This window comes from Cricetulus griseus, chromosome 2 (genome assembly GCF_003668045.3).
Source record: "Cricetulus griseus strain 17A/GY chromosome 2, alternate assembly CriGri-PICRH-1.0, whole genome shotgun sequence".
Classification (NCBI taxonomy): domain Eukaryota; kingdom Metazoa; phylum Chordata; class Mammalia; order Rodentia; family Cricetidae; genus Cricetulus; species Cricetulus griseus.
In genome coordinates, this window is record NC_048595.1 from 148456084 (window position 1) to 148474165 (window position 18082).

The following is an 18082-nucleotide window of genomic DNA, read 5'->3' on the forward strand; positions in this document are numbered from 1 at the left end:
CTACACAGGAGGAAAAAAAAATTAGATTCGCTGGTTCCTGGAGAACTGGTTATCCATTTTTTTTTTTTTTTTTTTGTAAAACGAGTAATGCTTTCCCATGGTTAGTTTGGAACCCGGAACAAATTTGAATTACAACTGTGTCCTGCTTACAAAAGGAACAAAGTCATAGAACTTTAAGTTACTGATATGCTTGAGCCATTTCAGAGAGAGGTAAAAGTATTATAGCCTAATAGAAGATAAGAAAGTTTATGAAGTTCTGAAAATTTCAGGTGAGCACAAAGCACATGAGGTAAAAGTAAAAAAAAAAATATGACACAGTTCAGACTTTCATAACTCAATGAGGATTTTATTATTCCAAGGTGGATTTGCTTATACTAATAAATCCAATAATCTATATAAAAGTCTCTTTTATTTTACTTTTACAATGAGCATGGAACTGCAATTTCTCAAGATACATGCATTAAAAGAAGGTAAAAGTACTCCTAAGGATAATTTTTCCCATTTTTTCATTTTTGATTTTATTTTACATTCCCACTACAGTTCTCCCTCTCACCCTCCTGCCTTCTCACACCATCCCTTACCTCACCTCTAGCCCACCTCCAGGCCACTCCTCCTCATAGGTAAGGGCTCCTATGAGGAGTCAACATAGTTTTGTATAATAGGTTGAGGCAGGGCCCACCCCTATCCCATGAATTAAGACTAAGCATGGTATCCCATCCTAAGAAATGGGCTCCAACAAGCTAGCTCATGTACCAGGTTTGTATTGTGGCCCTACTGCCAGGGGCACCTCTGCTATTCCAAGCTTCAAAACTGTCTCCCACATATGGAGGGCCTAATTCAGTCCACTGGAGTCAACACAGTTTAGGTCTAGAGTTCATGAGTCTCCAAAAATTTGATTCAGCTTTTTCTGTAGATTTCTCTATTATCATCTTTACATCCCTTTCTCATATGTTCCCTCTTCCCTCTGTTTGCCTGGATTCCCAGAGGTTGGCCTGGTTCTTGGTTGTCAATCTCTGTGTCTGGTTCCATTAATTACTGGATGAGGGCTCTATGATGATAGGGTATTCATCAATCTGATTACAGGGATAGGCCATTTCAGGCATCCTCTCTAATGCTAGGAGTCTTAGTTGGGATCCTCCTTGTGGATTCTTGGGAGTTACCCTAGCACTACATTTCTCTCTAAGCTCATAGTGGCTCTCTCTATTAAGGTATCTTTTCCATTGCTCTTCCACAGCATCCCTCCCTACCTAGGTCATCTCATTCCCTCCTGTTCTCATCCTCCCTTCCTTCCCTCTTACTACCCTCTTGCCGAAGTGTGCCCTGTAGGTATCTAATTTCTCTTCCCAGGATGATCCATGTGTCTTTCTTGTTACCTAGCTTCTGTGGAGCTATGAACTTTAGTCTGACTATCCTTTGCTTTACATATAATATCAACTTATGAGTAAATACATACTGTGTTTATCTTTCTGAGTCCATGCTACCTCACTCAGGATTTTTTTTTTATCTAGTTCCATCCATTTGCCTGAAAATTATATGAGGTCATCATTTTTTTTTGCTGCTGAGTAGTACTCCATTGTGTAAATGTAGCACATTTTCCTTATCCATTATTTTTCAAGGTTCTGGCTATTATGAATAATACTGCTATGAACATTGTTGAGCAAATGTCCCTGTGGTATATGATTTAGCATCACGATCCTGTACAATAAAGCAATTTCCAGAGGCATCACCATCCCAGACTTCAAACTCTGCTATAGAGCTTAGTAATAAAAACAGCTTGGTATTAGCATAAAAACAGACAGGTGGGTCAATGGAATAGAGGACCCTGATATCAATCCACACATTTATGAACCCATGATTTTTAATAAGGAAGCCAAATGGTACAATGGAAAAAGAAAACCTCTTTAAGAAATGGTGCTGGTATAACTGGATGTTATTATGCAGAAGATTGCAAATAGATCCATATCTATCACCATGCACAAAGCTCAAATCCAAGTGGATCCAGGACCTCAACATAAACCCGGCTACTTTGAGCCTGATAGAAGAGAAAGTGAGAAGTAGCCTGGAACACATAGCCACAGGAAACCACTTCCTAAGTACACCAGGAGCACAGACACTGAATGCAACAATCAGTAAATGGGACCTCCTGAAACTGAGAAGCCTCTATAAGGCAAAGGACACTGTCAATAAGACAAAATGTCAGCCTACGGAATGGGAAAAGATCTTCACCAGCCCCACATCTGACAGAGGGCTTATCTCCAAAATTTATAAAGAACTCAGGAAACTGAACATCGAAATACAAAATAACCCAATTGAAAACTGGGGAACAGAGCTAGGGATACCACTCTTGAGAATTTACCCAAAGAATGCTCAATCTTAAGGAGAATTTAAGACTCACTCTATTTGCAGTTATTGAAGGTATTGCTACAAACATTGCACAAAACAGCTTCTGATAGTATAAGAGCAGAAAACTTCTAAGTCTTGCTACTGAAATGCCTGCTAGATAGGGCATCCTGTTCTCACTGCAAGGGGCAAAGAGAGTGTGGTATTTTAATCCAGGTCCATTAATACTTGCAATGTTCAGTGCCTGACCTAGATTACCAACATCTTATTTGAATGTTAAATTTATGAAGCACATTTAAGATGATAATGAAATAAATAAAAATTATTAAGTCTGGCAGTTAAACAGAGATTACAACAGCATGAAAACTTATGAATGAAACATGGTGAGAACATCACCTGAGTAATGAGCATTCTCTCCCAGGGCAGATGGAAGACTATTATTACATTTTTATGAGATATAGAAAACTCCTATTATTTTCTTCCAACTATTTTGGGACCTAATTAGAAGAGCAGGCAAGCTGTGCCAGGCAGACACTAATGAAGATCCACCTTGTTGTGGTCACTGAATGTGAGGGGATAACACAATCATTCCCAAAGCATTGCTGTTAGCGTCTATTGTATAGAAATGACTCTCCTGGTTTTCCTCTGGCATCATAGAGTATAAGATGGTGGTAAAGCCATTCCTGAAAGAACTAGAATTTTCCCCATTCTTATTTATTATAGTCACCCTACTGTACAATATAACACAAAACTTAGATGTTACAAGAAGATACACATTCTCAGAACACGGCAAAAATTAGTCAGTTAAGCTAATGATTCTGAACCCAAAACGTCTAGCATGATGGCTGCCATTGCCTCAAGGTTGAATTTGAGAGAAAATTAGTCGTTTTCTCTTTTCTCATCCATAGAAGAGTTTTTGGGTTGGAATGAACTGTGCTAACTTTTTGGCTCATCATTAGTCATACAGCCAAAGCTCCAAATGTTTGTTATTGTAATTCTTCTGTAAAGTACATAAATAATCTATACCAATCCATTCAAACATAAAACATTTCTTTGTGATGCAAATACTCAAAATACTTTCTTTTTTGTTACAACTAAATATAAAAATTTATACCAATGTCTATCAACATGCACACCAAGCTAGCAAACCATTTTCTTACATATAAAACAATGTTATTTTGATATAGGCAGCATTCACAAAGTAATGACATTTGCAATGATTTTCTTTGCAAGCATTCTTTATAAACCTGAGTCAGAGAGCTTTTAAACAATTCTAGAAGACACCAAAAGAACTAAATAATAGATAAGGGATTATTTTCTATAATAAGCAGAGGCAGTGTTGGCTAACTTATTCAGTAAATTTAATTTTATAATCTCATCTTGAAAGTTGACAAAGGTTCCTGTAAAAGGAGCAGTAGTGATGAGGACCATTGCACAACTGCTTGATTTATCCATTACTGGTTTCACTTTAAAGCAAGAAAAATTAGAGCATATGTCCTATTTCTTCAAAAGCTTATACAGTTATTCCAAGCTAGATAACACACTAGGCATGCTCCCCATATTATTTGAAAGGCTGTGTGTTGTTCCACAAAATGAAAAGCAAGAGAGTCCACTAATTAGTTGCTTTGTTAATATGAAGCACACAAATTAACCTGTCCATTTTCTCTTTTAAATGAGGTGATCCATTGTTTTGACATGTAACATATGACACATTATTTTTAGCTGTTCTGAGTGTCTTTTAAGAGAACTTTCCTTTTTAAAAATCCTGCTTCTTTTATAAAAGAACAACCAAAGCTTGTCAGAATGTAGGGCAGGATGCCCACATGGCCATGGCTACTGGGCTATGCATTGCTGTAGGCTGTCATCCACAAGTCACTCTTGCGCTAATCATGATGAGAGATCCTGGGGCCTAAAGTGATAATTAACTTGATGATGTCCAGATGATGAGCACAGTCAGAATTGAAGTACAGATCTTCTGACTCATTTCTGCTGATTATATTTCTCACACACATCTTTGTTTAGGTTGAAAAAGCCTTTACCGCATGGCCAATAAAGGATCTAAGAAATGCAGCACTTCTCTATGAATGGGTTTCATAATGGACTTCTGCAAATCCTTTTCATGGGTCTCCAGAATTTCAAAAATACCATGGGACAGCTGCATGATCCTCCTTAGATTCACATGAGAGACCTCCTGATAATGATAAGCTGTGATATTTAGATCATCAGTAATAACAGTTTGGATTTAGGATACGGTTGTATTGTTTAGCCAACATAATTTCAAGGAGCTAACGAAAAGCATAAACACCAAGCTCTAATCTCCCATACATCTCTCTGCATGTTGAGATGGCAATGTGGACACTGTGTCCTTTCTTAATCTGTGGGAGAAGAGTGGGTCAGAGAGGAAGAGAAAAAAGAGAAGGTATCTAGGGGAGAGAACACATGCATTGATCTATAAATTTCAATAACCAACTTACATTTGCAGGTATATTGACATCTTCATCTCTAATGACAGAAAGCTATTGCAATGGGACTGATAAGAAAGTAGCATCGAATAGCTAAATCAAATAAATGAAGGGTTTGGAGAACCATAGTGAAGAAGCATCTGATTTGCCTGAGCAATGTGTATAAGGCTGGATAATGCTGTAGACTCTAGGTCTAAGGCTCTAAACTCCAAAGATGCTGCCAGGATTGGATCCTGTTGATAAAAGTACAGATTCCACATAAAATTCTCACACATTATGCTAATGCACAGTAAATGCTATAGAATTGTCACCTATTCTTAGTACACAGGAGATAGATCTGTAGCAAGTATTTGTATTATTTTGCTGTCAACTTTAAAATGCTTTCAAATTGCAAAAGAATTTGACTTTGGCTAATATTACTGAGAACTTCTGGCACATTCTCTGGAGTCTCAGGACTTCAGGGATACAAATAAGGTCTACACAGTGATGGCTTACCCTCACAGAATCAACCTCAGAAGATAAGATGTTAGTAGCAACAAAGATTTACTTATAAAAACTTACTATAAGTACCATAGGCATCCATGGAGGACTTTGCCATGGATCAAGATGTTGGGAGGTCATCCCTAATAACTAGTGGTCAGGAGGAGTTCATAGTCAAGCACCTAGAGGTGAGGAGAGGGGTAGATGTTTAACAGAAGTACTTCATTCCTTTCAGGTTCCTGATGAAGGAATCAAGGTAGACTTTGCTTAGAGTGAACATTTGAGAGAACGTGAAAGACACTAAAGTCTCCTTGTTTCCTATCTAGTGCTTAACAATTTTGCAGATTTTCCTTATTCTGAATTGACCTGTTTCTTTGACAGTAATCTCTCTCTCTCTCTCTCTCTCTCTCTCTCTCTCTCTCTCTCTCTCTCTCTCAACCTATTTGATGGTGTCAGCATCCCATTTCTGCTTGTAAATTCTTTTGAGAGTTGGGTTCTTACCAGTTCACTTGTGATTTCCCTGGCCATTCTATGTGAACAATGAACGTTTATTTATCAGAGTCAGGATTTTAAAAAAGGAAATGTGCAAATTAGATGGGCACCAAAGACAAACCTCACTCACTGTCAATCATTTGTGAAAACACAGAAGTCAGTTTTGTAGACAAATAGAGTGGAGTAGTTCATTGGAGTTTGGGAAAAGTAGAAGAGGAGGAGATAGGAAGAGGATGGAGAGACAGCAGAGACACAGGGAGGGATAGGGATTGTTTTGCTGGGATCCTTGTTTGCAATAATCATTTTGCAGCACTGTAGGAATGTGAAAGGAACATTTGCATAAAACATACTCATGTTTGAGATGAGGGAAGTGCTTCTTCTCATTTCATCATAATATACCCCTCTCTATATGTATATCCACTAGTGTACCATACCTCGAAATATACAAAATTTAAAACAAAGTGCAGCTATCCCCAGCAACTCTTATTTTTAAGGTGAAAAATGTTCCTTATTTTTGTGAAGAGGCGCTGCACAACACGGAAGTTTCAAAAAAGTAGTTCAGTTCTGTGAATGTGCAGTTATGAAAGTGTGAATTCTAGAGGGTGATGTATGAAATATATTAGCAATGGGTGCTGAACCAACCAGCCATGTCAGTGTGGATCCAGTGGTTAAACAGCAAATGTGTATCCATTGCAGTTCAAAGAGAGTGACAGATTCTTGGAGTAGAGCCCGTTAGGTTTCAAACAGTAAGCAGCACATTTCACAATGAACTTCAAAACCAATCTAACAATAAAGATTTAAAAAGTGTTGCCAATAGTGTTCTTCCAAAATATCAAACACATTAAACTGTGTAGATATTTTCAAAAGGGTAGGGAAATATAAATAATTATTCTGTCAAGTGCAATATATATTAATGGCTAAAACGTGTTATACTAAAATATTTACAAATAAAATGATAGATGGTTATGTTAAGTGAAATATGAGGTATTAACTTCAAAACTATATATAATTATGATTCTGGTTTATTTTATAGTGTAAGTTTAACCACATGCTATGCAAATTAAGACATTATATTCAGTGTTTATGTAATTGTGTAGTCTTTCCTCTAAAATTATAGTGAAAATAGCTATAATTAAATAAATGATCTCTTCAATTACTGTAAAGTCTCAAAATCTTTTTACCCCAGTATACAAAGACCTATTGCAACATTCTCATGAGAGTTAGCCACTCATGACAATGATACACATTCCCGGTAGTCTATTAAATTGAATGATCCTGCATTAATCCACAAATCTCCAGTGAATAGTGACTTTGCTAGTGCATGTACCCATTCGCATAAGGAACAGAACTGTCTCTTGCATTACACTGAGACTTTTGATGTGACACTGTTTCAGATATTTCTAAACATGAAAAGAGTCCTGAGTTATTTTTATAATCAGATGATCTATCTTCCATTTGCTCATACATTCCCAACAACGCTGAAGAAGCAACTACATCTGGATTCATTTTCACACTATTTGATGTATGTTCAAAAGGAAAGTCAGTTGAATAAAATAATGAATCAACTTAAAGCCCAGCCTTATTACAAACAGCTGTCTTGTAGGCATGTGGAGAATGATCATCTCTGTGCAGTTTGTCTCACTGACTTTCATTTTCTCTATATGCACATTCCTTTTCCATTCTGGAAAAGAAAGCTAGACCACTATTATTTTTAAATTTGGAACAAATGAACTTCACTCATTTTTTGCTAGGGTATTACCCTGAAACATCATACTTGAATAAATTCAACATCAAATATCTCTAAATTCCCAGGATCTGTAAGGTCCGCACCTATTTTGATTCCCAAGGGGGCCTGTCCATTATGGCCATGATAAAGATGAGGTACTACATTGCTTTCCTTTGCCTGCAACTTTAACTGCAACTGTCTATTATTCTAGTCTAACTACAGCTGTGATGATACAGGAAGCAAAGAGGACTCCAAAACACATTTTGTTCACTTACCTTATTTTATAGCAGAAGGATATGCCATTTCATTTGCTGTGCACACTCAGTGGAGGGAACCAAGGCAAGATCTGAGAGCATAATACTTTCATCCAAACACATTTATTATGTGCACTGGATTAACATTTACTTTTCCTTCTGCATGCATTGCTTAAAGTAATTCGTCTTTAGTTCTCCATGAAGGGTTTTATGGATTCAGAATCACTTACTTTCCTTCACTGAATCACATTCATGTCTCTGGATGTGCCTCACATTTTGCTTGCATGTATTCTGGGTAGGACCTATGTTTTGATTTTTCTTGTCTTCCTTAAGTAAATGCTATCGGCAATAGAGTTATACTCATCTCCTCTGCATCTTCTGAGTGCCATGCATTATTTATTTCATCACTTACTACTGTAGAATGCCATTGTTCACTTAGTTACTCTTAAGAGGCAAATACATACTTAACTATGTTTTCAGCCTCTAAGAAGCACCCTTAATCTGTTTGCTGGCATGGGGCAAGGATTTGTACACAGACATGAATACAGATATTCTCTTTGTAAAAAAAAATAACTTGTTTTTTTTTGTCAGTGTGAATGTGCATGAATGTTTATGTTTTCATATGTATGGGATACTCATGTGCATGCATACATATGGAGTCAAGAATCCAACCTCAGGAATTGACCACCTTGTTTTATAGAGTGTGGTCTCTCACTGAGATCTGGAAGTTTCCAATTCAGCCAAGCTGATTTACCCACAAGTCCCAGTAATCATCTTATCTCCACATTACCTCTACAACCCACCAGTGCTGGAATCACAAGCATAGGCTTGATTTTTATGAGGGTGATGAAGACTGGGTTTGGATCCCCCTGCTTGCATAATAAGCACTTTACGGACTGAACCATCTCTCTACTCTGTTTTTCTTCTCTTTTCTTCCCTCTATTTCAGAGTCTTCAACTCAGTGTTCTGGAGAACCATAGGTAGTTATCGGACTTTTAAAGAGGCTGCAGGTGGAGGTGGCCAGAGTGCTGTCATTTGCCCCTGATGGTACCTTTCAGCATTATTTCAGGGACTGGGACTGCAGATGAGGTTTAAGCTTAGAAGTGGGAAGTAGTTAATGGAGGACATTTTTATTGTGGGACACACCAGGTTCAGCCTTGTTCTGGGTTAGGTAAGCAGAGCTACTGCAAAAGGCTTTTCGGGAAATGATAAGGGTAGCACTGCTTCTCATGTCTACAGAGTTTCCAAGTCTCAGAGAAGCAGGTAGATGGCGTTGGAAACATTCCTTCCTCAGCTTGGCAAACCTGGCTTTGCTGAGATTCAGCAGGGATGCTCCCACCAACCCCTCGTCTCCTCTAAGAAAGTCCTTTGGCAAGCTCATGTGTCATGACAACTGAAATGCTGAAAGTCAAATTTCCTGATAGAGGGCTACAATGAGAACATCAAGCCTTGCTGGATATTCCCCAGTCTCTTCCTCTGTGGAATAAAAACAGTAAGCATCCAGATTGAGGGTTATTATAAAGCAATCTTTATTGGTTCTCCCTCTGTATCATTAGTGACATGCAGAGAATCATAATATTGTTAATTTTCACAATACTATAGTCTGAAGATGCTAACCAAATTTAATTGATCCCTCAGGGGATTGTCTCTTGGGGATTCTAGATACTGTCAACTTAATAATCAGTATTAAGTATAACAAGTCTATGTCTTATTAACTTGATACCAAAACTATAACCTTCTTAATTTTTAAAGATTTATTTTTTAGATTTAAAAATTTACATATTATATTAGTCAGGGTTCTCTAGACTGAATCACATACATACATTCATAATACATACATACATACATACATACATACATACATACATACATATTACTAGAATGACTTACAGGCTGTGGTTCAGCTAATTCAACAGTGGCTGGCTGTAAACCAAAAGTCTAAGAACCCAGAAGTTTCTCAGTCCATGATGCTGGGCAAATCAGCTGGTCTTCAGTAGATTCTGGAATTCCAAAGAAGTAGGCCTCAATGCCAGTGAAGGAATGGACTTGCTAGCAAGGTGAGGACAAGCAGGTAAAGAGCAAAACTTCCTTCTTCCACATCCTTATATAGACTTCCAGCAGAAAGTGTGGCCCAGATTAAAGAAATGTGTCTTCCTACCTCAACATCCTAATTAGAAGTGATCTTCCTACTTTAAATCAAGCAGAAAAAAAATTCCCTCACTGGTGTGCCCTTCATGGTTTTTGGAGTTTTAGTTAATTGCAGATGTAGGCAAGTTGCTAAACAAGAGCAGCCATCACACATATATAAATGTTTTGCTTGTATGTGTACCTAGTGGTCTTTTATGTCAGAAGATGGCATTAAGTCTATGGGAACTGGAATTGCAATTGTTTGTGAACTGCCCTGTGAGTCCTCTGTAAGGGTAAGATGCATTCTTCACCACTGAGACATTTTCCAGTCCAACATATCACTTTAAATTTTAATCTCCTACCAATTGTCCCCAGAAGCTTAGGGTCATCGTTTTTTTTTTTTTTTTTCCAACTTTTTTTTTATTTGAATTAGAAACAGGATTGTTTTACATGACAATCCCAGTTCCCTTCTTCTACTCGTCCTCCCCTACCCCCCCCCACTAATACCTTATCTGTCACATATCTTTTCTGCTCTCCCTGGATGGTGAAGCCTTCCATAGGGTGTCATCAGAGTCTTTCATATCCTTTGGGATAGGGGGAGCAAGAGTTCCCGGATGTTCAGGTCAGCTGTTTCTGAGGGTTTCACCAGCCTGGTCTAGACCTCTGTGCTCTTCACTGGTCCTTCTCTGCATCTGTGTTCCAGTTCAGTTCGGTGATTAGTTATGGGTGTCTGCTTCTACTTCCACTAGCTGCTGGATGAAGGCTATAGGATGGCATATAAGTCAGACATCAATCTCATAATCAAGGGAGGGCATTTAAGATAGCCTCTCCTCCGTTGCTGAGATAGTTAGCTGGTGTCATCTTTGTAGATCTCCAGACATTTCCCTAGTGCCTGATTTCTCTGTAAACCAAAAATGTCTCCCTCTATCATGATATCTCCATTCTTGTTATTGTATATTCTTCCCCTGACTCATACTTTCTGCTCCCTCATGTCCTCATCATCCCTCTTCTTCTCCCCTTCTCATTCTCCTAGCTCCCTGCCCCCTCCCATGCTCCCAATTTGCTCAGCAGATCTTGAACCTCTCCCCTTCTCCAGGGGACCATGTATGTCTCTCTTAGGGACCCCCTTGTTTACTAGCTTCTTTGGCAGTGTGGATTGTAGATTGGTAATCTTTACTCTATGTCTAAAATCCACATATGAGTGAGTACATACCATGTTTGTCTTTTTGCGATTGGGTTACCTCGCTCAGAATAGTTTCTTCTAGATCCATCCATTTTCCTGCAAATTTCAAGATTCCATTGTTTTTTTTCTGCTGAGTAGTACTCCATTGTGTAAATATACCACATTTTTATGTTTGTCTTTTTGCGATTGGGTTACCTCGCTCAGAATAGTTTCTTCTAGATCCATCCATTTTCCTGCAAATTTCAAGATTCCATTGTTTTTTTTCTGCTGAGTAGTACTCCATTGTGTAAATATACCACATTTTCTCTATCCATTCTTCAGCTGAGGGGCATCTAGGCTGCTTCCAGTTCCTATTACAAATAGTGCTGCTATGAGCATTGTTGCACAGTTGTTCTTGTTGTATGAATGTGTTTCTTTTGGGTATATGCCTAAGAGTGGAATTGCTGGATCTTGTCTTAGACTCATTCCCATTTTCTATTTCCATTCCTTAGAGGCATGCATAGATGCTTATTTATTTGATGGTTATAGATCTTGTCAAGTTGCAAATTAATACTAATTCTCACACAGTAAGTAACAATGATATAGTATAACTGAGGTCAGAGGTATAACTGAGGTCAGAGGTGTAACTTCAAAACAATCTTCACACTCAGCTGCAAGCATTCCATCAGTGAATGAGATTACTTAGCATCATTTGGGTTACGTACTTACTATGATTCTCTGACATCACGGCCAAGGGATGGCTAAATGTGACATGTCTCAGTTGTTATTTGGCTCTTGGTTTATTCAAGTTACCCACATTATAGCTCTATTGCAAAGTTGTTAACTTTATTTTTCCTTTCCTCAACTTCAATATAAGTAATATGACTAACTATAAATGTTCAGTTCATAGTTGACATGTGGTTAAGATTCAGAGATATGTTTCTATTCTGGACTTCATTTCAAAGTGAAAACAGTATTGGGCTCCTCAATGGAAGTGTTAGTAAAAGGATTTGTAATTGCTTTAATAATAATAATAATAATAATAATAATAATAATAATAATAATAATAATATAATCACCTCAAATCTGCATTGGAAATAATCAAAACTGTTCTTCGGGAGGTAAAAAGTATTAATGTGTGTATATATTGTCATACGATCATTTTCCCTGAATCTAATCAAAATGATCCTTTTGGCAGCCATGCCAGTAAATACATGTCCTAATATACATGCAATTTCAGGGACAGATTGTTAAAGGAGTCTGCTTGGTAGTATAGCAGTTTAATTGTAATGATCACTCTTATGATGAGGACTTTTGAAGATTAGAAAAAGTTCAAGAGCAGGCTATATTTTTACTCATTCTTAATCTAAAATTTGGAAAGTTCTTAAAGAGCTGTGTCCTTTGGTATTTCAGTATGTATTTATATTATTGTATTAGCATAAAACAAAATTGGAGACTTAATCCATGTTATGTTTTAAAGATGAAACACCTGCCATTTGTGTCAAAGAGTTGCTTCCATGCTGGAGTCTTGTTTGGGGAGGCTGTGCAATCTTTAGAGTGCAGGGCCAACTGGAGGAAACACACCACTGGAGACGTGCCTATGGAACTTATATCAGATTCTCAATGATCTACTAGCTTTGCTTTCTGTCTCCCATGAAATAAACAGTGTCCTTCCCCACATAACTCTGAATCTACCTTGCATGGACTCAGAACCAGTGGACCTGGTGAGGAGACTGGGAAGTCTCTGAAGGCAAGAGTTAGGATTAAATTTACTCATCTCTTAAATTGTTTCTGCAAGGTAATTTTGTCACAGCTATTAAAAAGTAACTATTACAATTCACAAGTTTCACCGGTTTATAATAGTACTTAGGGGTAAAGGTTTCATATATATATATATATATATATATATATATATCATATATAGCATAATTATATATATATTTACATATATAAATGTAAATATATATGTAAATATATATATAATTATGCTATATTCCTTAGCCAATATTTATCCCCAACACTGTAATAATTAAATGCCACCTTCAGAAAATCCAGTAAAGACTAGTTAAATAACACATGATCTGTTAAGAAAATAGGTCCTTAATGTGGTACATTTATAAAATGTAGTACTACTCAGTGGGGGAAAAAAAAAACAATGGAATCTTGAAATTTGCAGGAAAATGGATGGAACTAGAAGAAACCATTCTGAGTGAAGTAACCCAGTCACAAAAAGGCAAGCATGGTATGTACTCACTCATATGTGGATTTTAGGCATAAGAGTAAAGGATTACCAGCCTACAATTCACACTGCCAGAGAATCTAGTAAACAACGAGGACCCTAAGAGAGACACACATAGTCCCCTGGAGAAGAGGAAAGGTACAAGATCTCCTCAGCAAATTGGGAGCACTGGGGAGGGGGGGAACTAGTAGAATGAGAAGGGGAGAAGAGGAGGGGTGAGGACGACATGATGGGGCAGGGAGGTTGAGTTGGGGGAAGAACAGAAGAAAGCAAGATAAGAGATAATATAATAGAAGGAGACATTATAGGTTTACAGAGAAATCAGGCACTAGGGAAATGTCTGGAGAGCTACAAAGATGACACCAACAATCTAAGCAACAGAGGATATGATACCTTAAATGCCCTCCCCTGATAATGAGATTGGTCACTAATTCATATGCCATCGTATATTCTTCATCCAGCAGCTGGTGGAAGTAGAAGCAGACACCCACAGCTAAACCTTAAACTGAACTGAAATCCAATCGCAGAGAAGGAAGACTGATGAGCAAAGGGGTCCAGACCAGGCTGGTGAAACCCACAGAAACAGCTGAACTGAACATCGGGGAGCTCTTGGTCCCCAGACTGATAGCTGGGAAACCAGCATGGGACTGATCCAGACCCCAGGAACATGGGTTTCAGTGAGGAAACCTCAGAAATCTATGGGACCTCCTGTAGTTCAGTACTTATCCCTATCATAGGTGTGGACTTTGGGAGCCCATTCTACATTGAGGAATACTCCCTGAGCCAAGACACACAGGGGACTGATCCAGACCCCCTGAATGTGGGTGTCGGTCAGTAGACCTTGGAAATCTCTGGGACCTCTTGAAGTGGATCAGTACTCATCCCTAGCATAAGAATGGACATGGAGGGATACTCCCTGAGCCTAACTAAACACAAGGGTCTTGGCCTAGGCCCTATCCCAAAGAATATGACAGACTTTGAAGACCCCCCTATGGAAGGCCTTACTCTCCCTGGGAAGCAGAAAGGGTATGGGATAGGTGGGGTGTTAGTTTGGGGGGGCAGGGGTGGAGGGGAATGAGAGGGACCTGAGATTGACATGTAAAATAATTTTTTTTCTAATTAAAATAAAAAATAATTAAAAAAGAAAATATGTCCTTTTAATATAGGGTATTAATAAAGAAAAGGAGCATTTTAAATGTCTTATATATATGTCTGAATGTGTCTTAAGACTAACATTTGAATCTGGGCATAGTGAGTTATAATTTGGCGATAAATCCTAGACTATCCTAGTGATGTGGGCCAAGCATCTCTTACTAATGCTTCAGACCTGAAGTGTGTACTTTGAATTGTTTAAGACTTTGAAATATTTACATATACATTCATAGTGAGATATCTTAATGGTCATGCTCAGGTTCAACCTTCAAATTTATGTATAATTCAAATACTACATACATCGTATATGTAGAATTCAATACTTGAGTGTGTCTGTGTTTTTTTTCTTTAATCTCATACAATGGTTTTATGTTATGCAATATTTCCTGTGTGCCTATAAGCTGTCACATGAGATCATGTCTAAAACTTTCCACTTGAGACATACTGGCCCTCAAAAAAGTTTGAACGTTTTATCATTTTGGCCATCAGCTTTTTAGACTGGCGATATTCAATATGTGTCTACCAAAGACAAAAGCAAGCAGTTTTCATTTAGCATCTGGACATGCACACAAATTTGTGTTTATCACCTTGCTCTTCTATAGATACTAGACTGAGTCTTACAGGCTACTTCTTACCAAATGGAGCTGGGTGTGGTAGCACATGACTGCAGTCCAGTACTCATGAGGAAGGGCCAAGTCGATTTCTGTGACTTTGAAGCCAGCCTCCCCCCCCCCAAAGAAGATTATATAGACCACCAGAAATGAGAAACTCATTATGAGTCAAAGCAGCATTTTTCAGAGGTTCCAGAAAGCTGTTACAATTGTCTCTTTCTGGTCTCACACCCCAAATCTACTGTAGCTTCACGAAAGTAAGACACAAGCCATGCAATGGCATTGAAGTGGACACCTGGTGTAAGGGAAGCACACCGAGCAAAGACTTAAGAGAAACGATTCTTATCACAATTGCAAAATAAACTGCATATGCCACCAGGGTAAGCTGTTCCAACTTCACCAAGCAAGGATCGGATGAACAGTGAAAGAAGGCCCTTAGAAGAACGTTGCTGGAATCCTTCCTGCTCTGATCCCTTAACCCTCTCAAGGTCACAATTTTGCAGTTAGGCTAGTGTGCACTGTATTTCTTATCCTAATCCTTTCAATTTTCCCAGGGTCCTATGCCTCTTCAGTATAAACTGATTCTGTGTGTCACTCAGATCATCTAGTTTTTCAAGACTGAAATGTCTACACTGACCTGATTTCTTACCATGTTCTGAGAGTAAGACAGTTTAACATAACATCTTTTTAATTAATAAAAGCACAAACTCAGACCAATAGGCCCCACAAGCAAAATGCTTGCAATATTCTACTTCCTCCCAAACCTTGTGGTTCATGGTGAGATCTGGGATTTTGACAGATATGGGATTACTAAACTCACAATTATTTCTTACATATAAAATTTAAAATCTTAAAAGTTAAGATTTAAATTTAAATTTTTCTGTTCACATCATCCATCCACAGAAGTTTAGCATGAGGGAGTATTTTATATTCTTGAAAACATACAGCGAGTATTTAAAGCCCCCTCAGGGAGTGAGAAGGCCTGTTTTTGGGAAAGTATCTGGAAATGGAGCTAATGGCAGTTGGGGAATCCTAGGAGGACATATTGAAAAGATCACTGACAATATACCCACCACTTGATTAAAACCAGAGAAAGCAAAGTTCTCCCATGTTGGGGATATGACAGGGCTTTGCTCCATATTGTCATATGCAAGGGAACAGAGAAGGAACTCTGTGCCTTTTGAAAGAGACATTAAAAAGTAAAAAGTAATGTAGCGCTTTCTCTGGCCCACGCCGACGAGGTCGCATGTGTGAGGCCTGTCCGCAGCAGCCAACACGCACTACATCGCCTCTTACTTGCTTGCCGCCCTTGGGGGCAACTCATCTCCTAGCGCCAAAGACATTAAGAAGATACTAGACAGTGTGGTCATTGAGGTGGACGATGACTGGCTCAACAAGATCATCAGTGAGCTGAATGGAAAAAACACTGAGGATGTCATCGCCCAGGGTATTGGCAAGTTTGCTAGTGTGCCTGCTGGTGGCGCTGTGGCTGTTTCTGCTGCCCCTGGCTCTGCAGCTCCTGCTGCTAGTTCTGCCCCCGCTGCAGAGGAGAAGAAGGACTAGAAGAAGGAAGAGTCCGAAGAGTCAGATGATGACATGGGATTTGGCTTGTTTGATTAAATTCCTGCTCCCCTGCAAATAAAGCCTTCTTATGAAAGAAAAAAAAAAAAAAAGTAATGTAGCTTTTAGTGAAATTCCCTGTTTCAATGTGTTAGAAGTGGGCACAAGGAGGCAGAGTTGTGGGATCACGATGGTCCTGGTGGTCCTCTCAGAAAGGCTTACCTGCAGTACAAGCCCCAGCTCCAACTCAGCTTCTCACACATGCCTTGTCAATTCCAACTGGAGTGTTTCTTGGTCTTTTGCCCTTGATATTTGAGAGTCATTTTCCTGTTAAAATGAAATACTGAGCCTTATAATAGAGCCATATATTTCCCTCTCAAAATATTTGAGCAACAAAATGGAATTAAAATTGCATTGGCAAGTGTGGGTTATAATGATTTTTACCTACTGAGAGCCATTCATGTGAATGTTGTCTTTATCATTTCAGATGATGTTTGTGGAAAGAAAATATTATTACTGGCCAAAATCTACATTATGTCATGTGCTCTATTCTATAAACACATAGCATACAGATGTAAGTTACAGGCTGTGGTTAGCTAATTAACTTTAATGCAAATACACATATGTGCACAACTCATTTTAAGGGGATTACTTATAAGTGCTCTATTTTCATGACACAGGCATTTGGAACACCTTGTCATGGCAGTGTAGAGGAACCACTGAATGGTGTCATTTCTTCTTAGAAATATTTGGAATGCTGTATGCAAAGCTAACTTTTGAGAGAAATTCCACTAACTATGTCACATACTATGAGACAACCTGCCAAAAGTGCTTATCTATGTTATAAATAAGTATGGTCCAATTATGGTTATTGCCAAAATGTTTTTATTTCAGAGCTGGCATTGCAAACTGTTTTAATATTTCACTTATCATGAAAATAAAAGAAAATAATAAACCATAAATTAACCTAGCAACAAATAATTAGATGAAAATCTATGAAAAAAAGATTATTCCACGTTGGCATTTTTATTGTTGTTGTTTAATCCATCATAGTGTATGGAGGAAACATTCCTGTTGTTTATTCTGACTTTTGCTCATAGTCACACGATTTCATGTCTACTCCATCTGTTATTCCAGTTCTCCTTCTGCAATATAATCTGCTTTTCACAGATGTAGTATAAAGCCAGGTGCAAATGTGCATGTCCTAGCATCCTTTGTAGCTATAGGTGGTCATGTGAAAATTCTGGCCAGTGAATGAAAGTAGAAGTTTCTGGGAGGAACTCCCAAAGGGACTTGATTCCATTGGGGTATAACCTTTTCCACCAAAAATGCTACATGCAGAGAATTCATTTGCTAACTATGAGGGTTTAGCCATGCCTAGAAATACTGCAATGGCCGCTGAACAGGAAGTCAGAAAGGGACTACATTATTATTGAAATTACAGAATCACACATCTCAGTGATTCCTAGCCCATTCT

At 38.3% G+C, this 18082-nt stretch overlaps 1 pseudogene; it reads left to right on the plus strand.

Moving 5' to 3' along the window:
• Positions 1-15779: 15779 nt before the first annotated feature.
• LOC100768083 lies at positions 15780-16699 on the plus strand (annotated as a pseudogene).
• The last annotated feature ends 1383 nt before the right edge of the window (positions 16700-18082 follow it).